General features: G+C 42.1%; 1 pseudogene; it reads left to right on the forward strand.

The window, feature by feature from the left end:
- The first annotated feature begins 996 nt into the window (after positions 1–996).
- LOC107788153 (uncharacterized) lies at positions 997–5,465 on the forward strand (annotated as a pseudogene).
- Positions 5,466–15,971: the final 10,506 nt, after the last annotated feature.

Genomic DNA, 15,971 nt, shown 5'->3' on the forward strand with positions numbered 1-15,971 from the left:
ATTTGCCCTGGTGATGGATGCTATAACGCATCATATTCAAGGGGAGGTGCCATGGTGCATGTTATTTGCTGATGACATAGTCCTAATCGACGAGACACGACGCGGCGTCAGCGAAAGGTTAGAGGTTTGGAGACATACCCTTGAGTCCAAAGGTTTCAGGTTGAGCAGGACGAAGACGGAATATCTTGAGTGCAAATTTGGGGCAGAGCCGACGGAAGCGGGAGTGGAAGTGAGGCTCGATTCTCAAGTCATCCCTAAGAGGGGTAGTTTCAAGTACCTGGGGTCGTTTATTCAGGGGTCCGGGGAGATCGACGAGGATGTCACACACCGTATAGGGGTGGGGTGGATGAAATGGAGGTTAGCGACGGGGGTCCTGTGTGACAAGAAAGTGCCACTGTTACTGAAAGGTAAATTTTATAGGGCAGTGGTTAGGCCTGCTATGTTGTATGGGACCGAGTGTTGGCCGATGAAGATCTCACACATCCAGAGGATGAAAGTTGCAGAGATGAGGATGTTGAGGTGGATGTGCGGACATACAAGGAAGGATAAGATTAGAAATGAAGATATTCGAGAGAAGGTGGGTGTGGCCCCCATGGAGGACAAAATACGGGAAGCAAGACTCAGATGGTTCGGGCACATTCAGAGGAGGAACACAGATGCACCGGTGAGAAGGTGTGAACGACTGGCGGTGGTGGGTACGAGAAGAGGTAGATGGAGACCTAAGAAGTATTGGGGAGAGGTGATCAGGCAGGATATGGCGCGACTTAGGGTTACTGAGGACATGGCCCTAAACAGGGAATTGTGGAGATCGAGCATTAATGTTGTAGGTTAGGGGAAATTGTGATGTCTTTTTACAGCGCACTAGAGTGAGACTAGCCAGTTAGGAATTAGTCTTAGGATGCTATTGATCAACTACTGATGATGGGCTTTATCTGCTGTGTATTAATACCTTACATCTTTCTCGTATTTCCTATATGTCTTATATTACTGTTACTTTGTTATTTTATGGTATTTATGTTATGTTATGGATTTTATGGTATTTTATGTTGTTTTATTATGAGTCTATTGATAGTACTAATATAGTGTCTCTTGTTGCCTCTTTGAGCCGAGGGTCTCCTGGAAACAGCCTCTCTGCCCCTCGGGGTAGAGGTAAGGTCTGCGTACATATTACCCTCCCCAGACCCCACTTGTGGGATTACACTGGGTTGTTGTTGTTGTTGTTGTTGTTTACTGGAGAGATGGTTCTTTTCTTTTCTTGAACTTATTGCTTATATGATTTATTCACATCGTATCCTTTTAACTTCTCAGGTCAAAGGGATGTTTTCCGATCATTCTCAAGATCTAGAACTCTCACGTTTATCAGCTCTATGCCCATTGGATGGACGTTATTGGGGTAAAGTCAAAGAATTGGCTCCTTTTATGAGCGAGTTTGGCTTAATTCGTTTCCGCGTTTTGGTTGAGGTTGTTACTTTTTCCCCCTTGACCATCTGTCACTAAAGTCTAATTTCAAGATCATTTGCGTTTGGAATTTTTCAAAAAGATACAAAGTTCTACTAATCCGTTGACGTCTCTGTTTTGTCAGATTAAATGGTTGTTAAAAATGTCTCAAATACATGAAATCTCTGAATTTCCAAACTTCTCCGAAGGAGCTCAGACATTTTTGCAAGACTTGATTGATGAATTTAGTATGAACGACGCCTTGGAAGTTAAGAAGATTGAGAAAGTCACGAACCATGATGTGAAAGCAGTGGAATACTTCTTGAAACAAAGATGTCGATCACATCCAGAGATAGTTATGGTATGGATAAATCTCTGGTGTATTTTACACGTTCATCTTCTTTCAATCTAAGTAGGAAACTAGAGTTAAAGAGATTTATGTGAAAACTATCGACCCAAATTTTTTATGTGATGTAACTAACTATGAATTTATCTTGTTTCTGTGGTAGGTGCTCGAGATTTTTCACTTTGCTTGTACATCTGAGGACATCAACAATCTTTCCCATGCTAAAAGGAGCTTTGAACATGGTCATTTTGCCGGTCATGGATGAATTGATTAGAGCGATATGTGACATGGCCACACAATATTCTTCTGTTCCCATGCTTTCTCGCACCCACGGGCAGGTATAATTTTCTTGCCCCATACATCCTCTAGTTAGGTGTACTTTGAATAGGTTTTGAACACTACTTGAACAAAAGCTACCGGGTCCAGCCGAACCCGTAACGAGACTTCTAGCTCCGGCCTTGGTCATTCATATATATGCTTAGTGATTGCAAAATGTAGTTCGCTTCTTAATAATTTTTGAACACTTCTTTTTTCAAAGCATTGCTCATTGTTTTTGCAACTTGTAGCCAGCTTCACCAACAACCCTTGGAAAGGAAATGGCAATTTTTGCTTATCAATTAAGCAGGGAAAGAAAGGAGATTTCTCAAATTGAGATGCTCGGGAAATTTGCTGGTGCTGTAGGAAATTACAATGCACATGTAGCTGCATATCCTGAAGTAAACTGGCCACACATTGTTCAGGAGTTTGTGATGTCACTTGGATTAAAATTCAATCCATATGTTCCTCAGGTTTGTTTTACAGATTGAATCCTTTTGATTCTTCAGCACCATATTAGGCTTACTGTGCCCTTTCTTTTAATTATTTGTCTTGGTGCTGCATAATTCATTTCATAGTTGAGCTTTGTTCATTAGTTAGAGGGAGGTTATAGCTTGTGAGGTACTCCATTTGTTTTAGTTTATATGACGGTATTTGACTAGGCACATAGTCCAAGAAAGAAAGACTTTTAAGACATAAGCCAAATATATATATCATAATAAAATAACCCATAGAATCTTGTGGTCTTCAACGTGCAACATTTCCTATAAAGCATGTGATTAAGGCAAAATGCAAATATTAATATCAAAGAGTTTCGAAATATAGAAATGTGTTGATTTTGGAATGGACCAGAAACCAAAGTTTGTGTGTCGTGCATAACAGAAAGGAGGAAATACGTGTATTGAAGTTTATATACCTTTCTGAATGAGTGCATAATTAGAGACTGTTTTCAACTTCTGACTCAATTTCATTGTAATGCAGATTGAAACTCATGACTATATGGCCAAACTTTTTCCCTCGATTGTTCAGTTTAACAACATTTTGGTTGATTTTGATAGAGATGTTTGGGGATACATTTCTCTGGGTTACTTTAAGCAGGTGAGTATCCTACATTTTGGATATCGTCTATTATTATTCTTTTGTCGGATAATGGAGTTCATAATTCTTTTATGTTACGTAGACAACTAAAGCTGGTGAAATTGGATCCTCCACGATGCCTCACAAAGTAAATCCGATTGACTTTGAAAATAGTGAAGGCAATCTTGGAGTAGCTAATGGAAATCTATACCATTTGAGCACTAAACTACCTATTTCACGTTGGCAGGTATGTCTAATGCGGTCATGTTTATCTCTATCTTTATCTTGAAAGTTGTGACAGCTTGTTGCTAATGTTTCCTTTGTCGTTATTATCTTTTTGGCCCTCTTTGTTGATATTGCTTGTCTCTACTGTCTCTTTTCACCTTTCTTGAGCCAAGGGTCTATCGGAAACAGTCTCTCTACCTTCCCAGGGTAGGGGTGAGATCCGCGTACACACTACCCTCCCCAGACCCCACTTGCGGGACTTCACTGTGTTGTGTTATTGTTGTTGTTGTTCTTGAGAGTAGCAAAGACAAGACAAATTTTGAGCATGATGGTTTGTGGGTTATGTTGCTATTCTGATTGTTTCAGTTCCATCTATTGTGTTCGTAATTTTTCTGTGATCCTAATTTTGTCATTTTGCAGCGGGATTTGACAGATTCAACTGTTCTGAGAAACATGGGAGTAGGACTAGGACATTCTCTTCTTGCTAACTGAAGTGCATTACAGGGGATTCAAGAAGCTTCAGGTAAGCAGTACAAGTTGAAATTGCACGTCGTATCCTTTCCTGAATATCTCGAGGCGCTTAGACTGCCAAGTGCTATAAAATGTACATCTCCCATTTTTTCACGACATTGAGTAAAATGTGGACATCCTCTCGAGCCGAGGTCTTTTGGAAACAACCTCTCTACCTCACCAAGGTAGGGGTAAAGTCTGCGTACATACTACCCTCCTCATATCTCACTTGTGGGATTTCACTGGGTTTGTTGTTGTTGTATTGAATAAAATGTGGATACAGATATTGGAGAAGTTACCGTACTGTATTCCACACGTCCGCGTACTCATCTTGAATTATCAATTTATTAATTTGTTCTGATTTATCGGTTTTTAATCTAGGTGAATGAAGCTGCTCTGACTGAAGATTTAGATAAATATTGGGAGGTTCTTGCCGAACCAATACAAACGGTATGCAGCTTTTGCTTTATCTGATCTTATTGTTAGTGTTAGTCAACCTGCTGTGTATGCAATAATTCTAGATTCCAAACTTGAGATTCCCCGTATGATCGATGAAACATATTGTAGTAGTAATGCTGATAGTGTTTGCTAGGATATGTTTCAAGAAATTTTCTCGAGCCCCTCCCATGTTCCTGGCTTAATAAAACATGAAGAATTTTAGAAAGTTTATTTGTTCTATTTTTGTTTGGTGTTTAGGTAATGCGAAGGTATGGTGTGCCAGAGCCGTATGAGAAACTGAAGGCGTTAACCCGAGGAAGAACAGTGACCAAAGAAATTTGTAGAGAATTCATACAAAAATTGGACATACCGGCTGATGCGAAGACAACTCTCTTGAACTTAACACCTCATACTTACATTGGAACAGCTGCAGAATTGGCTAAGAACATAAATGAGGCCATAAATCTAGAGAATGGAGCTCAAATCTCTTGAAACGAGAGCCGAAAACGTTCACAACCCTCTGCATCGGTGGCGGATGGAACATACAACCAACAGGTTCTACTGAATCCAACATTTTCGACACAAAGTATAGATCTTTTGTGAAAAATCACAAAGATTTCAAAAGAGTTTGATTTTTGAACCATTAGATTCAAAAGTGTAATGGGTCCAGCCATAAGAACTTAAATGTTGAACCCATTAAATTTGAATCTTGGATTCGTCTTTGCTCTATATAATTTCCATCCATGAGTGGTTATCGACGTGCTAAACTCATTGGAGATATAATGAAAATTGTTCTAGTTGTAACATCCTTAGTTTGTTTAATGCACTACAATGTAAAAGAACGTCGCAAAGTTTTCTTTTCCATTTTAGGTATTTTAAATCCCTCTCTACCTGCACAAGGTAGGGCAAGGTTGCGTACTTACTGCCCTCACCCCATTATAGTTGATTTGTTAATATTGCTGATGTATCTCTTGCTCATTTTTGGGCGAAACAGACAGGATTGTAAACCTTAAATATGGTGATTTCTCTTTGTTTCCCATCCGGTGTTTTTTTCAAGCGAAACAGAAACATGCTTGTAAATCTTAAATACAACTTTGAGAACATCAGTCCTTTTGAATTATTTTAGCATTTATAATGATTTTTTTGTTTTCCATCCGATGTTACGCGTACTGTGGTTCCGACTAATTTGAATTTGCACCGTGTGTAGCTTATTAAAAGAGGAAAAGGCTCAAATTCGAAACCTTTGAATACAAATGGCGGAGAGATGTGTCTATCCTACAACGCGAGGTTGTATGACTGCATCTATGGTGATTGTTACATTAAGTAGAATCTTTAGCATTTGAGTGGAAAGAAATGTAAATGTAATCGACGTATATATGGTATTAATAAGTCATATATATAACTAATAGAAATATTACTATTAAACTCCTTAAGTGACAACATTATAGTTGCATTAAACTACGCTTTTTTAAGATTTCATTAATTGAAAAACTAGACGTAGCATTTTGTAGTACCTTTTTAATATAATTTTTAAAACATGCATAAATTTAGAAATTCGTCATTCCCTTAGTTAAAACCTCGCTTTGATACCACGTTGTCACGTCCTTAGTTGTTAACTAAGTACACGTGCGGCACTTGACAACTCGCTCACGATCTTGCACAAATTGCTCACGTTCTTGCTATGCCAAGTCAGCCTTACTACCTTTAAGATCGCTAAGAGAATGGTAGAAAGAACACAAGAGAATTGTTCAAGGAAGCTTTGTATTAGAGAGAACTTGAATTGTTTGCTTGATGAATTACAAATAAATGACCCCCTTTATATACTAGTCTCCTAGGGGCTAGTGTGCAAATATTAATTATTACACAAGTCCTTGATATTTACAAGATAAGGTCTTTTTCTAGAATTCTCTACAAGCCTAGAAGATTCCAAGGACTTTCCTAGCAAATCCATAAGGATCTAGGTTTTTCCTAAGGAAATGTCCATACCTCTCTAGAATCTTCTCACAAATGCTAGCCTTATTCTTATGTAAGCTTCCACATGACATTAATATATGCCAAATGGCGCCTATGTGGCATGATGACATGGCGGGTCATCACACTCCCCCCCACCCAATATTGCGACGACCGCGGCGCACTGCTGCTGCATAAACTCTCGGATCTTATCTTTGAATTGCCACAAGTCTTCATATCGTTCCCACGTGGCCTCCTCCGGTGATTGCCCTTTCCAATGGACAAGGAACATAGCGGTGGCTTTTTGCCCTTGTTTTCGCTTGGCCTGGTAATCTATGATAGCCTCAATCTCCCGATCATGCGAGGAGGTGATAGTCATTGGCGCCCAACTTGATTGGCCCCTACTCGGATCATCCTTATCTTCATGATATGGCTTAAGCATGCTGGCATGGAAGACAGGGTAGATCTTAAGATACGATGGCATGTCAAGCTTGTATGAGATCTTGCCTACCTTGGCGACGATCTTAAATGGCCCCTCATACTTGCGAATCAAATTCTGATGCATGCCCCGTAGTGCCTTGAACTGTCTTGGGTTAAACTTCACCATGACCATGTCCCCAACTCCATAGTATGTGGGATGCCGCTTACGGTCCGCAAACTTCATCTTCTTAGCTGCCTTATCCAAGTAGGACTTAGCAATGTCGAGCTGCTCCTCCCATCCTTTAGCCATATGATAAGCTCCCAAACTCTTTCCCTCGAATGCGGCTGGTAATGAATGTGGAGTTTGTGGTTGTTGGCCTGTTGCTAGCTCAAATGGTGTCCGCCCAGTGGACTCACTCCGCTGCAAGTTATAAGAGAATTGGGCGATGTCTAGGAGCTTTGCCCAGTCTTTCTGATGCGTGCTTACATAATGCTTCAAGTAGCATTCTAGTAAGACATTGACTCGTTCCGTTTGTCCATCCGTCTGTGGGTGGAAACTAGTAGAAAAGTGCAGTTCCGTGCCAAGTATGTCGAACAACTCTCTCCAAAAGTTCCTAGTGAAGCGGGGGTCTCGATCACTGATGATATGCATTGGTAAGCCCCAATACTTTACCACGTTCTTAAAGAATAGCTTGGTGGCTTCCTTAGCTGTGCAACCCGGTAAGGCGGGCATGAAGGTGGCATATTTGGAAAATCTATCCACGACCACCATAATAGTACCATAACTATCAGACTTCGGCAGGCAAGTGATAAAGTCCATAGTCACGCTCTCCCATGGACGCTCTGCAACTAGTAGTGGCTCCAAAAGTCCTCCGGGTTGTTGTTGTTCAATCTTGTCCTGTTGACAGACAAGACAAGTCTGCACTCTATGTCATCTCGCATGCGTGGCCAATAGTAGACTGACTCAACCAAGGCCCTAGTGCGATGTTGACCTGGATGACCAGCCCACATTGTGTCATGACTCTCCTTTATGATTTGTCGTCTAATGTCTCCAAACTTAGGAACGTAGACCCGCCAACCTGTGGTAAGTAGTAGGCCGTTTTCTATCCAAAACCATCTCGTCTTGCCTTTGTTAGTTAACTCGATAAGTTGTCTGGCTGTTGGATCATGCTGCATGCCTTCTTTTATAGCCTCCCGAATATCCCATCTCACTGAAGTGATTGCAGCAAGCTCGATTTTCCGGCTTAAGGCATCGGCTACAACATTACCTTTTCTCGGCTTATACTCTAGCGCATAATCAAACTCGGCTAAGAAATCCTGCCACCTAGCCTGCTTTGGTGTGAGCTTCTTCTGTGTTTGAAAGTAGCTAGTAGCCACATTATCAGTCTTGACCACGAACCTCGACCCGAGCAGATAATGTCTCCATGTACGAAGGCAATGCACAATGGCAGTCATTTCCTTCTCTTGTACCGTGTAACGCCGCTCCGTCTCATTTAACTTGTGGCTCTCAAATGCTATGGGATGCTTATCCTGCATCAGGACACCTCTAATGGCAAAGTCTGAGGCATCTGTGTGCACCTCAAAAGTCTTGGCAAAGTCAGGTAACGCCAAGACTGGCTCCTCTGTTACAGCTATCTTAAGGCCTTCAAATGCCTTTTGACAATGCTCCGTCCAAACCCATGGCTTGTTCTTCTTTAGCAACTCAGTCAATGGTGCGGCCTTTGCTGAGTATCCACTGATGAACCGGCGATAGTAGTTAACAAGGCCAAGGAAGGATCTCAACTCAGTTACCTTTATGGGTGCCTCCCACTCCTGGATAGCACGTACCTTAGCATCGTCCATGCGTAGCTCGCCATTGCTAATGACATAGCCCAAGAAGTGCACCTTTGATTGCGCGAACTCACATTTCTCCCTCTTGATGTATAGCTCGTTCTCTCGCAAGACTTGGAAAACCTTCCTTAAGTGCTCCATGTGCTCCCCCAAGGTGTTGCTGTAGATGACTATGTCGTCTAGGTAGACTACCACGACCTGATCAAGGTAGGGATGGAAGATCTTGTTCATAAGGGTGCAAAATGTGGCCGGTGCATTGGTTAAGCCGAAGGGCATCACCAACCACTCAAAGGCTCCATATCTCGTCACACATGTTGTCTTTGGCTCATCCCCTTCCGCAATGCGAACCTGGTAGTAGCCCTTTCGAAGATCCACCTTGGTAAAGTACTTGGCTTGCCCAAGTCTATCGAACAAGTCAGCAATGAGCGGGATTGGGTACTTATTCTTCACGGTGACCTTATTAAGTGCTCGGTAGTCTATGCACAAACGCAGCGATCCATCCTTCTTCTTCTGGAACAATACTTGGTGCGCCGAAAGGTGCCTTTGATGGGCGAATGTGACCAACATCCAACAACTCTTTCAATTGTTTCTTGAGCTCCTCCAGCTCGGGCGGTTCCATACGATATGGGGCAAATGCGGGTGGTTTAGCCCCTGGCTCCAACTCAATCTTGTGATCCACCTCTCGCCTAGGCGGCAAGTGCTTAGGAAACTCCTCGGGCATGACATCTTTGTTTTCCTCAAGCAACTTCTCTATGCAAGGCGACACTATATCTTGAAAATTCTTGTCTTCCTCTAGACTTGCAATGGTTGCCACGAATGTGGGCTCCCCCTTCTTGATCCCCTTGACAACCTGCATAGCTGAGAGTTGTGCTTGGATCTGTCCGTGTGGCATAGTCATTGTAGGTACCATGCAAGCTCCTTCTCGCTCCATAACCAAGAGACGTTGGAGGTAGGGGTCGATTAAAGTATGACAATGTCTAAAGAACTCTTGCCCCAGTATGATGTCAAAGATATCCATAGCGGTTACGGTAAAGTTTGTCATACCTTTCCAAGTTCCCAATTTGACACCAACTCCATTAGCTACCCCACGAGCATTCTGTATCTCGGCATTCACGGTCTTGACGCGAGAGTTGGTTGGAGCAAGCTTCAATTCCAGTCTCTTTGTGGCAGCCTTAATCACGAAATTATGAGTTGCTCCAGTGTCCACCATTGCACGAGCGGGCTTGTTGTTGATGGTGAGATCCACGTACTGATTGCCATTCTCGGTAGGTTGGATAGCTTGCTTCGTGACAACACCACATAATCCGATCATACCCAATTGTGCGGTTCCCGGACTCTCTCCTTGTGGCTGCTCCTTCCGCTCAAGTACCATGGCACTGAGGCTCTTGAGGTCAGGACAATTCCTGAAGCCATGTGGCCCTCCGCATATATAGCATCCCTTCTTCTCGACCTGTGCCTTCTTCTCGGCATAGCCCTGACGGCCACTCGACTTTTTGAAATCTTGAGTCTTGGAGTATTGTTGTTGTATCTCCTTGCCTTTGCCACGGTCTCCCCCACCTTTGACATTGTTAACCTTTGACTCCTTGCCATTACCTTTGTCATGCTTGTCATGCCTGAAGTCCATCAATGATTCGGCCTCCACTATGGCTTGGTCTATATTAGTGACTTGTCGGCGTTGCAACTCCTGCTTAGACCAATTTTGCAACCCGTCCATGAAGTGGAACAACAAGTCATCATTGGTCAGGTTGGGCATTTGAAGCATAATGGTAGTGAACTCCTTGACATAGTTACGTATGCTCCCTGTTTGCTTCAATTCCCTAAGCTTGCGCCTTGCCTCGTACAAGACATTGTTTGGAAAGAACTATCGCTTGAACTCCGCTTTGAACTGATCCCATGTGCTAATAGTACCTAAACCTTTATCCATGTTGTCCATCTTCCTTCTCGACCATAGCATGGCAGTCTCTAAGAGGTACAATACCGTAGTTTTGATCTTGGCCTCGTCGTCCCTCACTTTGTCGTGCCTGAAGTAGTTCTCCAAGTGCCAAAGGAAGTTTTCCACTTCTTGTGCATCATGAACACCTTTAACATTGGGGGTTTAGGAGCCTCGATTTTGGCCTCCCTCGTCACCACAACATTACTGGCTACCTCGGTCATGCCAGCATTGACATGCTCCTCGAGTGACTCTATCTTTGCCTTCATAGCATCGATAGTACTCAAAGCCTCCATGAGTCTGCACTCTAAGGCAGTGATGGTTTTCCTTAGTTCCATCTCAGTCTGTGTACGTCCCTCCAAGTCATTTCGGATACTCTCAATCTCTTTAAGAGTGTGCCCCTCAAGAACATTAAGGGTGCCTTCCACCTTCCCCAAGCGTTGGCCAAATATCTCCACGGCATCCATCCCCCCGTTCATCTTCATCACCCACTCTTTACCAAGCGAGACGTCCTCTGGAAGGACCTCCACTTCATCCTCGCTCGCCTCAGTGGCAGATGGTTCTTGGGATGTAAGCCCTTCGTTTGACACAACCTCAGGTGACACCTCCTGGCTCTTGTTGGTGGCATTCCTCTTTTTGCTACGGCCGCTCTTGCCAGCAGCATCCTGGATGATGTTGGCTTGGGTGTTGGCAACATTAATTTCTCCGCCGTTCGCCATTCCCTTAGTTGAAACCTTCGCTCTGATACCACATTGTCACGTCCTTAGTTGTTAACTAAGTACACGTGCGGCACTTGACAACTCGCTCACGATCTTGCACAAATTGCTCACGTTCTTGCTATACCAAGTCAGCCTTACTACCTTTAAGATCGCTAAGAGAATGGTAGAAAGAACACAAGAGAATTGTTCAAGGAAGCTTTGTATTAGAGAGAACTTGAATTGTTTGCTTGATGAATTACAAATGAATGACCCCCTTTATATACTAGTCTCCTAGGGGATAGTGCATAAATATTAATTATTACACAAGTTCTTGATATTTACAAGATAAGGGCTTTTTCTAGAATTCTCTACAAGCCTAGAAGATTCCAAGGACTTTCCTAGCAAATCCATAAGGATCTAGGTTTTTCCTAAGGAAATGTCCATACCTCTATAAAATCTTCTGACAAATGCTAGCCTTATTCTTATGTAAGCTTCCACATGACATTAATATATGCCAAATGGCGCCTATGTGGCATGATGACATGGCGGGTCATCACATTAGGCTCTAAATTGCATTATTCTTTTTGGATGGAGGTCTGAAATAAAAAACTAGAAGTTTGATATTTTTTTGGGTAATAACCTGTGAAATATCATTAACAACAACCTTTATACAACTCAGGAGCATTTACTACCATAGCCACCTTCCAGGAGGGGTTCTATGAGCATCTAGACCTCAAACTATCAAGAAAACCTCAAACTAATTACATAACTTTTGAATCAAACTATAACATCTACTAGATTTTTTTGAATGTTGTACTAATCCTATCCTTTCTCTTATCTCCTTTCGAATCTGTGCTACTACAAAACTTGTATTTACATTTGTATTTCTAAAAATCTTCCAATTTCGTGCTAGCCATGTGACGACCCAACCCGTCGTCTCATGAGAACCGCTCCGTTTCCCCCATTTCCTGTTTCGTTATGCTTCATTATCAGTGTCTTGTGTGAACAAGTTGAATTGGGTTGATTTTTGGAAGGAAATGAGACACTTAGTCTCTTTAAGGAAGGCTTGTTTTGGAAAAGTCAACCGGATGTTGACCTATGAGTTAGAAGGCTCGGATGTGGATTCCGACGATTCGATTAGCTTCGGGGGATGATTTGTGACTTAGGAGTGTGATCGGTGTAGACGTGTGATTTTTGACCCTCCCCGGGAATTTTCACATTTTTGGCGCGAATTTTTAATTTAGATCTAATATAGCTATTTTAGCTAATTTTGAATATTTTACTTTATTTCGTCGCAAAAGGAAAAATTACAAAAAATATATTTATAAAAACATTTTAGTTTATGTATTTCTTTTAATTTTGAAAAATACAAAAAAATAGTACTTTATATTTTATCTTTATATAAAAACGAAAATGACAAAAATAGTTTTATTTATGCTTTGTAGCTATTTTAGTCTTGAAAAAAATACTAAGAAAAAAAGAAAAAGAAGAAATAGTTTTGTTTTAAATAATTAGTGTTATTTCGGTAGTTATTTTGCTTACATAGGATTAATTGAATAACATCGTGTTTTATTCTCGGGTCTGGGCAAAGAATAATATTTGGGTTTAAACTACCCGTTTTTAGGCATAATTTTCGGATCTAACCCATAATAATCCGAACCCCACCACGCATGGGGGACACATGTCTTGGACCCCTACACATGTAGGGTCCATGTTCTTTGCACAAAGGCTGAAAATTTGGAAAAAAGAGGGGACATAACGTGAAAAGGGGGGAGGAAAAAGACAAAAAGAATGGAGGAAAGAATTTTAAAAGCAAAGAATTCTTTAAGAAAGGAAAGGGACAGGGGGAGTTGGGAATTAGAAAAGAAGGAAACGGGCAGGGGGATTGGATTAAAAAAACAAAAGGAAATTGGAAAAAAAGGGGGGGGGGGACCGTGAAAAAGGAACGGATAAAAAAAGAACTACAAAAAAAAAGAGAGAAAAACGCAAAAAAGGGGGGGGGGGGTGTGAAAAGAATTTTAAAAAAAGCAAAAAATTTTGGAAAGAGGGAGGGGTGAGAAACGTGAAAGAGAGGAAGGAGAAAACTTGGAAACAAGAAAGGAGAGGGCACTATTCACGTTCTTCTTCTTCATGAAGAAAGAACTGAACAAAGAGAGGAACCTCAGGCCATAGCCCATTGCCTCCTCCTCTTTCACGTCCAAACGACCATAACCAGCCTTCCCGTCACTTCTTCGCGCCCAGCAGTGAACCAAAGCAGCCCGTCGATCAAACAGTTCGCTGCCCATCGTCACTCTGTCAACCAGCAGCGAGCAGCGCTACTGCTGCTGCTGCGACGCGTCGCCAAAGATCATTCATTCCCCGTCGAGCAGCAGTAACTGCTGCTGCGTCGCCCAACTCCCCCATCGTCTTCCTCACTAGCTGAACCCGCAAACGACCCCCCACGCCTCAGCTGCTATCAAGCAGCAGCAGCTGCTGCTTCTTCGTCGGAACCACTGCTGCATCATCGACCCACAACCACTGCTTCATCTTTTCTGTCCAAACGCCCCCCCACCAGCTCCCTCCATCCCGTCCAGCTTCCCCAACAACCACTGCTGCATCGTCGACCCACCTCCTGTCCAAACTTCCTTCATCGACCACCGCCCAAGTGACTCGCCATTGCTGCTCCTTCCTCACATCCCAACAACCCCTTCTGCTCCATCTCCTCGTATCGGTCTGCTGCGTCGAAAAACAATCAGCAGCAGCCCACATCTCGGGTCGTTGATAGTCTTGGTCCGAGCTTTCCGTTTCCGTTGAGGTCGTCTTTGTTTGTCGAGGTCCGGTACGTCGAGGTTGTTGTCCGAGGTGTCAAGGTTCGTCTACGGTTCATCGCGTTTCAAGGACAACGCTGCCTCGCGGTTAGTTTTTCTTTCAGATTTGTTTGAGGCTTTATTTGGCGCTTTTCTTCGTTTGATTCAGTAGATTTTTAGTTGTTCCCTGCTCATATGTATGTGGTTATTCACTTGTTTTTTTAATATGAGCATATGAGTGAGATTCTGGCAAAAGATGCATAATTATGCTTAGTTTTCTTTTTTTTGTTTTGTTTAAGTTTTGTTTCTAGTGCTTGTATTATTAAGGAACATTGCAGTTAGGTTATAGATTTATTTTTACGTGATTTTGCTCAACAGATGTAGTCTAGTGCAATGCTCTTAGTAGTTGTGTAAATATGGGCTTAAACCTTTGGTAGAAGTAATCCTTTGAAATCAGAATCCGAGGTGTGTCGTTTTAGCAAATTCTATGGCCACCGCAAAGTGAAAAATCGTGGTTGCCTTAAGTTTTTTTTTTAATATAATAAAAATGAGACGAACCTCTCCAAATAAAAATACAAATTGCGGGGCCCTCAATAATTGGTCATAATCGATACTTAGAATCTGGGATGGACTGTTTTGGTGAATTTCACTGCCTTCCTCAAAGATAATAACGCGTTAGACTCTTTAGACGCGATTTAATTAAGTTACATTTTAAACTCGGGTGCACATTTATGTGACCCAAATCCCAATCTCAACGGAGTCCAAATGTGTCTCTAATCACAGGCACATTGATTGTGACGTGGTTTGAGATGCATTTCCATGACGTTGCAAGTTCTTTTTTTTTTATTAAATAATGAAGGAGACGAGCCTCGACAAACAAAAATGCACAAGCTGCGGGGCCCTCTAAATGTATATATTAAAATACTTAGAATTCGGGACAGGCCGCTTAGCGAATTTTACGGCCTTCCCAAAATAACAATACGCTAGTTATTTTCCTTAACTCGGGTGTACATTTATGTGACCCAAATCCAAAATCTCAACAGAGCCGAGATGTATCAATAATCACGGGTACACTGATTGTGACGTGGTTCGAGATATATTTCCACGATGTTGCAATTCTTGATAAAAATAATAGTAAATGATAAAAGTGGTTAAAAGTTAAATTTTGCACATAAGTTCATATTTGTATAAAATCAGATAATCAAGCCGAATATGACAGTTGAGCGACCGTGCTAGAACCACGGAATTCGGGAATGCCTAACACCTTCTCCCGGGTTAACAGAATTCCTTATCCGGATTTCTGGTACGCAGACTGTAATATGGAGTCATTCTTTTCCTCGATTCGGGATTAAAAATTGGTGACTTGGGATACCCTAAATCTCCCAAGTGGCGACTCCGAAATAAACAAACAAATCCCGTTTCGATTGTCCTTTAATTGGAAAAAACTCCATACGCCCCCGCGCGGAAAAAGGAAGTGTGACAGCTCTGGCGACTCTGCTGGGGACTAGCTTAACCCAGAACCACTGGTTCAGGGTTAGAAATTCGAGCTTAGATAAATTGTTATATTTGGCTTTATCTGATTTTTACATGTTTGAGCCTAATGTACTAAATGCTGCTTTTACTGCTTTGATATTATTTGAACTGTACATATAAACTGTGTTGAAACCTTCTCTTCTTACCTCCGGGGATGTGCTTACTGGCTAAGACTCCCTATTCTGTTAGTGTCATACCTTAAATAAAAGAGGCTCAGAAAGTTTCTAAGCCGGCTGGCCTTTTGGTTCCCGGAAAGGAGTTCCTTCCTCAACTCGAGTTGTCCGCTCGGGTACACTGTCCAGAACACCGACCCAGGTTTTCGAACATAGAATTACGTGACATCATGCCGGATCCCTAGTAGGAACGTTTATTTGCATCATGTGCATTTGACTTAGGGGACTTAACACAGGGGTTGGGTCCGTCTAGGACAAGCAACCTGAAAATAATAGACCATTTTTTGGCATCCTATGTGCTAC

This window comes from Nicotiana tabacum, chromosome 6 (assembly GCF_000715075.1).
Source record: "Nicotiana tabacum cultivar K326 chromosome 6, ASM71507v2, whole genome shotgun sequence".
Classification (NCBI taxonomy): Eukaryota; Viridiplantae; Streptophyta; class Magnoliopsida; order Solanales; family Solanaceae; genus Nicotiana; species Nicotiana tabacum.